The sequence below is a fragment of the Magnolia sinica genome, chromosome 13, assembly GCF_029962835.1.
Source record: "Magnolia sinica isolate HGM2019 chromosome 13, MsV1, whole genome shotgun sequence".
Classification (NCBI taxonomy): domain Eukaryota; kingdom Viridiplantae; phylum Streptophyta; class Magnoliopsida; order Magnoliales; family Magnoliaceae; genus Magnolia; species Magnolia sinica.
Window position 1 is genome coordinate 64,756,530 of NC_080585.1, and position 7,603 is coordinate 64,764,132.

At 38.3% G+C, this 7,603-nt stretch overlaps 1 long non-coding RNA gene and 1 other non-coding gene across 2 annotated transcripts; one reads left to right on the forward strand and one right to left on the reverse strand.

The window, feature by feature from the left end:
- Positions 1 to 363: 363 nt before the first annotated feature.
- On the forward strand, positions 364 to 470 carry LOC131224412 (small nucleolar RNA R71). The gene has a single exon (XR_009160898.1). It is a non-coding gene; the product is annotated as a small nucleolar RNA R71 (small nucleolar RNA).
- A 2,913-nt stretch (positions 471 to 3,383) lies between these two features.
- Positions 3,384 to 5,921, reverse strand: LOC131223819 (uncharacterized). Its single transcript, XR_009160715.1, has 4 exons — positions 5,451 to 5,921; positions 4,951 to 5,261; positions 4,278 to 4,382; positions 3,384 to 3,802 (listed from the first exon to the last, which is right to left on the reverse strand). It is a non-coding gene; the product is annotated as an uncharacterized LOC131223819 (long non-coding RNA).
- Between the last annotated feature and the right edge of the window lie 1,682 nt (positions 5,922 to 7,603).

The window sequence follows — 7,603 nt, forward strand, 5'->3', positions numbered from 1 at the left end:
GGATAATTTTTTCTTGTGTGAACATTACAAGCACAAATACCGCAGGAAACTTCCTTATCCTTATCCTTCTTAAGTTTCATGAACTTAAGTTTCCTTATCAGACTGGCCATTTTAGCATTTAGATCGTCTTCCTCTTTCAACAAGTATATTCCGCATTTCTCCTTTGATTGAGTAGGCTTAAAAGTGGTGCTAAGTCTTGGGGAGATGTCCCATGATTGTGCAGTTTCAGTGAGTTTGTCAAAGTAATCCCACACATCATTGACATCTTTATTCATGAATTTCCCATTGCACATCATCTTAACAAATTGGCGCATGGAAGATGTCAGTCGTTCATGGAACAAAATTGTTATACAACACATTTCAAAACCGTGTTGTGGGCATGAATTGATAAGATCCTTGAATTGCTCCCAACATTGGAAGAATGTTTCATCTTCCTTTTGAGCAAAGTTCATGATCGACTTTCTGATAGTGTTCGTCTTATGGTATGGGAAAAATTTCTTTATAAACTCCCTTGTCATGTCATTCCATCTGCCAATAGATCATGGACGTAGTTAATGCAACCACGTCTTAGCCTTTTCTTTCAAGGAAAAAGGAAATTTTTTTAGCCTGATCGTGTCCTCAGACACATTAAGAAAATATAAAGTGTCTATGATCTCGTCAAACTCTTTCAAGTGTATATATGGACTTTTATATTCAAGTCCGTGAAACTTTGGGAGAAGTTGGATCACTCTTGCCTTGATCTCTATATTTCTTGTATTTTCTGGAAAAATCATACAAGAAGGTGTGCTCACCCCCGCCGGTTGTAAATAGTCTTGTAAGGTATAAGGCAGGGGTGCATGATGCACCTTATTCTCATCCTGGGCCTCCTCAACTGGAGGTTAAAGTTGATTAGCAGTCATCACTTCTATTGACTCTAAGGATCTCAATTTGTGTCTAGTTCTGTGACAAATAGCTCCTGCATTTCATCGTTCTTTGATGGATTGTTTTGTGCGATTTCGGTCGGACCGAACTTGGGTTCGATTGGACCGAACCTATCTATTTTTTTGCTGGAGATTCTGCATTCTTTCAAGTCCTTTCTTCAGCTATTGTACTTAGTTTCATTGGATCTTTGGCTTGTGAATTCTTCATTCTTAGTCTCTTAAGATTCATCTTTTGCCTTGGTGATTCTTGAGCATTAAATCCATGCTTTTAGCATTCTTTTCAATCAAAGCTTTTAAATTCACCTTGCAAAATAAACATGTATAAAATATACCATTAAGCCTTATCATGTTCATAAAACTAAGATATAAATAGCTGAAAATGTACAATATTTGACACTCAACAGTGAGCTCATGTCGAGCAAAGTTGGGATCTTTTCGGGGTTCACCTCTATCCCCCTTTAGCTGACGAGGAACCCGAGGAATTTCCCTGAACCAACTCCAAAAGTATATTTACTCGGATTTAATTTCATTTGATATTTCTTGAGAATTGTGAACATCTCCTCCAGATTGGAGAGGTGAACCATATTTCTGATGCTCTTGACTAGCATGTCATTGACATAGACTTCCATGGTGTGCCCGATCTGATGGGTGAACATTTTATTGACAAGTCATTGGTATGTGGCTCCATCATTCTTTAGCATGAAGGGCATAATTTTATAGCAATGGAGGCCTTTATTGATGATGAAGATTGTCTTTTGTTTATCATAGGGGTGCACTACAATTTAGTTGTAGGTTGAGTAGGCATCCATAAAGCTCAAGAGCTCATGCCCAGTTGTGATGTCGACAAGCTGGTCGATCCTAGGGTGGGGAAAGCTATCTTTGGGGCAGGCTTTGCTCAAGTTGGTGTAATCTACATAAACTCGCCACTTCCCATTAGATTTTTTCACCAGAACGATGTTAGCTATCCAGTCTGGGCAGTATATTTCTTCCACGAATCCTGATTCAAGGAGTTTTTTGACCTCTTCTCCAATGATGGCATATCATTCATCTTCGAATGCTCTATGCTTTTACATGACCGGCTTGTGGTCTAGGTTAACATTTAGCCTATGAACCATTACCCTCAGATCAATTTCAGGCATGCCTTAGTGTGACCAGGAGAACACATCGGAATATCGTTGGAGTAGGTTCATCATCTCATCTTGTAGTGCTGGAGCTAGTGATGACCCGACCTGGACAGTGCAGGTCGGGTCGAATTCATCATGTGGGATTGATATAAGGTCCTCCACAGGACACCATCTCTCAATAGAGTCTTCTCGAGGGTTAAGGGAAGTGATGGTCATCGCTTGTTGTTTCTCAACACCAAGGAGTAGCATTGTCAAGCTTCCTGTTGATCTCCCTTGACTAGCCTGGTGTCGTGGTCAGTTGGGAACTTCATCATAAGATGATATGTTGACATGACTGCTCAAAAAGTGTTGAGGGAAGGTCGTCTGAAGATGACATTGTAGACAAAGGGGCAGGTGACTACCAGGAAGTCAATCATGGTCGTTGATATGTTTTGCCCTTCTTCCGTGGTGACTAGAAGCTAGATTGACCCTTCTAACGTGATTTTATCCCCCACGAACCCGAGCAATGGAGTTGGGACCTTTTGACCTCTTTTTTGTCGAATGCTTTGGTGAAGAGGATGTCTGCCGAGCTGCTGGTGTCCATCAAAATTCAAAACATTCTACGGTTGGATATGGTCATAACCACCACTAGTGCATCGTTATGGGGGTCGTAGACACCTCGGGCGTCCTCTTAGGTAAATGCTAGATCGCAAGGTATCATTCTTTACTCCTTTGGAGGTCTGGTAGTGACACAAATCTAATGTTCTGAGCCACAACAGCTGATACTTCGAGTGCATATTTGAGTCGAAGATAGTGCATATTTCTCCAATAGGTTCATTGTTGATGGAATTGCAGTAATGACCGCTTTAATAGATGTGGGATGTGTCAAGGTGTCCTAGAGGGGGTGAATAGGACTTTTTTAAAATCTTATGATGATTTAAAACCTATTAACCTTATCCTGAATTAATATGCAAGTATCAGGATTTCTTCAATGTAACTCTAAATAGAGGATCCAATCATAAGACTATTCAAAACAAACATAGTTCATGATGGATGTGACTATGTGTGAGATCACTACCAGAAAACTAGGCAAAGGCTATGGATAAAAGCCGTAGTTAAAGGCCTATGGCTATGATTTTAGTCTGTAGCACGATCGTAGTCGTAGGTGCCATAACAATAGGTCTAAAACCTATGGCTACGGATTTAATCCGTACCCATAGATTACAATAGCTACAAATATAATCCGTAGCAATTATTTTTGTACCAAAAAGTACATACAACTACGGATAGTATTTCTAGCTAAAAGTAGTGCTAGATCAGTAGCAATATACCAGATATAATAATAGCTACGATTGTCAGATTCTCAGCTACGGTTAATATCCGTAGCTATTGCCTACATTTAAAAAAATTATAATCATTCATTCATTCAATTACCACCTGCGTAATCATTCATTCATTCAATTACAATCATTTATTCAATAATGAATCAATTACAATCCTTTATTCAATCAATTAATTGCCAAAAAAAGGGGCAAAATTCATCCAGATACTAAAGAGGTATACGAAAGAGGTATAAAACACCTACAGTTACCGATATGAAGGCTTGAGGAGCTGCCAAAGTAAGCTTCATCATCCAGATCGTCATCCTCCTCATCCTCATACTGATAGATAGCTTCTTGTTCGTAAGAGGATTCTTCCTAAGCCTCCAATGGTAGAGGCACAAACCAAGTGGCTCTAATGAGCAGACAAACACTCTCCTCGAACATGTAATCGTGAATACTATACAGCCAGGATCAGAATATCTCAATTCAGTTTAGGAGTTTGTAAATATCAGGTACTATTTAGTAAATCAGCACCAATCCTACAAACCGTGGATTGGTGCACATGGCGATTGACCAAGACTGCCCAATCACTAGGCCACGTCTTGGATGAGTCGCAGACTAAAACTTTAGAAGTTTATACACATCCCATCATTCACTCTTTTTAAGGGCTGAGAAACCATTTCGATCATGACTCATAAGGGGAAAAAAGGTATACAGATGGAATGGTTAAAATATTCCTGATTGTTGCAATTTTTTTTAGCTTGGGCCCATCCATGAGGTGGCATTCAATTGGCCAGTTCTGGTTAGATTGATAAATGAATTCAATTGGCCAGTAAATGAGGTGCATTTGATCCCTGCCTGTTTTTGTAACAAGTATAATGTGTGATAGCTATAGTTTCCATTTTTACTTAACAAACAGGGCCATTATGTACCTTCTATCTAGTGATCAATAAACACTGAGAAACTGAAACAAATGCTTGCACTGAGGACAGGAAGGATTCTGATTATACGTGGCCCATTTTAGGATGGACGTCACACTACACAAAGTAGGCAATGCAAACAAAGCAACAGTTAGTATCATCTAGACAACACTTCCAAGCCTTCAAATCCATTCAAACCACAAGAACTTTCATATATACTTCTTCCACTATTCTACATCTGTTGGTGACTGAGGTTGGCAATGGACAGGGTTCAAAAGACTGAGAATGGTAATTAGTTTCAAAAGAAAAACCACGAGCTAAAACCCATCATTACAAAAGAACAAATCATAAAATGCATAGAAGGAATAAACCCATCAATACAACATAGCGAATTGAGGATTAACAATTCAATAAATGAAAACAAATAGGAAAAAAGCTCCATCAAAAAAGAAAAAGAAAAAGAAAATAAGAAAACCCATGAGCTAAAAAACATCGAAATAAAAACCTGGAGCACAAATATATTACACAAGAGAAGGATAAAAAAAACACTATAAAGTACATCAATATAATTAAAAAGAATAAAACATCAAATGATGTGAACAACGAAACAATTCAAGAAGTAAAAGAGCGTAGACAATTCGAGAACTACATAACTGGAAATGAGATCTCAAAGTAGCATATATACCTTGTCCATCTGTTGTTAACATCCATCTCATTATAGGCAAACACCTTCTACTTCTTGAGCCTTTCATCCTCTTCTTCCAGACGTGAAACCTTGTTCTCCGGCTCGCTCGTGTACGCCTGCCACAATGAGGAATAAATTCTCAGTCTTAAAAAAAAGAAAATGGAAGTAACTGGTTTTCAAAACAAGCAACCTGATTTTACAGGCCCACCTGCTTCTTAGCCCCTGATCGAGTAGCAAACTCCTTGTTCTTGATCATCCTCTTCTGCCTCCTCTCAACAGTCTTCTCAACCACGTCGCCCGATGCAACCCGTCTTGTTTGCAAATCGAAAAGAAAGTGAGAAATCAATCAAACAAATAAACCATGGCAAGATAAGATAACATTACCTCCATCAAGCTATTATAACTATCTAGAGAAAATGGCTACAGAGCTCTACCACTGACCTATCGGAAAAGAAATACACCTACAAATGAAAGAGAAATGAGTAGAACAAAAAATCTACCTTCATGTTTCATTAGCATGCAACCCCAACACTATAGAGGCACATCTCCTCCTCACCCACCCACCCAACTCTTTAACTCTACTAGAAACATTTCTATCTACCTCTTCATCCTTTTAAACTATCAAATCAGGGCAATAGAGCATATCATGTTGAGGAATCTCCTGGTCATTGGTTTAACTAGGAAGTATTATACAATGCTTAAGCTGAGAGCTTGTACAATATGTTCAGTTTGCACAGGTGGGGCACATGCTTCGGTGATCCCAAAACCATTGAACAATAGACCTCATGGACAAAAAGTACCCCAGATTGGAATATCCTCAGCATCAGCCATCTTCTAGTAACTACCAGAAAATGGTGCCGACCTCAGAATAGAAGAATGAGCAAAACAAAAGAGTACTTTCATAGCATTTTTCATCTAAAGCATTGGAGATTCAAATTTCAAGCAATGACAAATTCACACTGCAATGGCAAAATTTTTACAAATCATTCCACATCAAGAAACCTTATAAGTTACTAAGAAATTTCCAACCCATAGTGACAGATGATTGATTTGCAGGATAAAGGAAATCCATATTAAATCAATCAGTATAAGGAAAAAAAAAAGGAAATCCACTGTCTGGTAATGATGCCATGGATTTGAGGAGAATTTAATACAATGGCTGCAAGGGCATAACTTTTTTCTTTTTTATCTTGACAGAGAATCATTTTGTTGATTGACTTGGGAAGATTTGGATTTGACCCAAAAATCTAAGGATTTATGGAGGTATGGAATTGTGTCTTTTTTATCATGACTTAAAAAAATAAATAAATAAATAATCTTAACAGAGAATCATTTTGTGGATTGACTTGCAAAGCCCACATTTGCATGCAAGGCAGCTCATGCACACAACATTGTGTCGCAAGACTCTCAGCAAAGTGTATAGGTGCAATACCCAAACCGTCTCAAGTGGGTTTGACCATGTAGATGCTTTTGCATGAAAACAAATCTGGTTCAATCAATAGGTGGACCACAGTTTTCAAAGCAGTTGGATAGTAAAAAAAGCTTCAACTAGGAGGACCAACCTGATTCTTACACAAGTGGTAGTGCTCTAATGAATGGATTGGATCTCATCCCACACTGGCAAATGCATGCATGCACATGAGCTACCTTGTACACACATGTAGGGTTAGAACAGCTCAACTAAAACTGTCTCAGATCCATGTAGGCTTACCATGCACATGAGCTACCTTGTACACACATTTGCATGCAAGGCAGCTCATGCACATGACATGAGCTACCTTGTACACACACTCGTCTCAGATCCATGTCTAAGCTTCTAAAACCGTCTTTTTCTAATTGAATACATGTGAAACTAATTCGAAACAGGGAAGAATGCAAACCAACAAAATTAAAACTGGTTTCCACATATTAAATAAATATTTTTTTTTTTTAAAAAAAAGAGAATGCTCCATACCATGCCTTCCCTTGTCGTTGGAATGCATTAGATTTCGATCCCAGCTTCATACAAGCCATTTTTCCACAAATCCAACAACCAAAATAGAAATTGAAAGCTTTCAAACAGAACACGAACTCAAGCCAAAACAGCACCTAGTCTTCAAGAATGCACCCTTAAGAGGTGACCTCCAAATTCAAATATTCCCTACAATTTCAAAGCAAGAGCTACAAATTTCAGCTGTAAAATCACTATAAATTCCAGAACCTAGTTCTATAACCACCCCAAATGCTTCTTCCCCAAAACCACAAATTTCAATTTAAAAATCACCTAGCAAAATTTGGCAACTCCAACCACCCCAAATGGAACAAACCCACTTCCAACCCAATACAACATTAGCTTTCCTCTGGAACTTTAATGTTCATCATTAGCTGGGTTGGATCATCCAATGATAGTGAAATATTAAAGGACATGACAAATTGCTTAAATTTAATATAGGCTGTACATTTTGGCAGCTACTAATCTTGTGTTGATGATCACCCAATCAAAGTGATCGTCAAAAGGCATATGAAATCAAAATTTCCATATGATGGACAATTCATGGCTAACTAGTGCCGCCTTTTTTTTTTCTTTTTTCTTTTTTGTCAAAAGAATGAGGTTGATTTTGGTAACATTAGAATGGACAAATGGTTCCACACCTAGGCCACATCAAACATATCC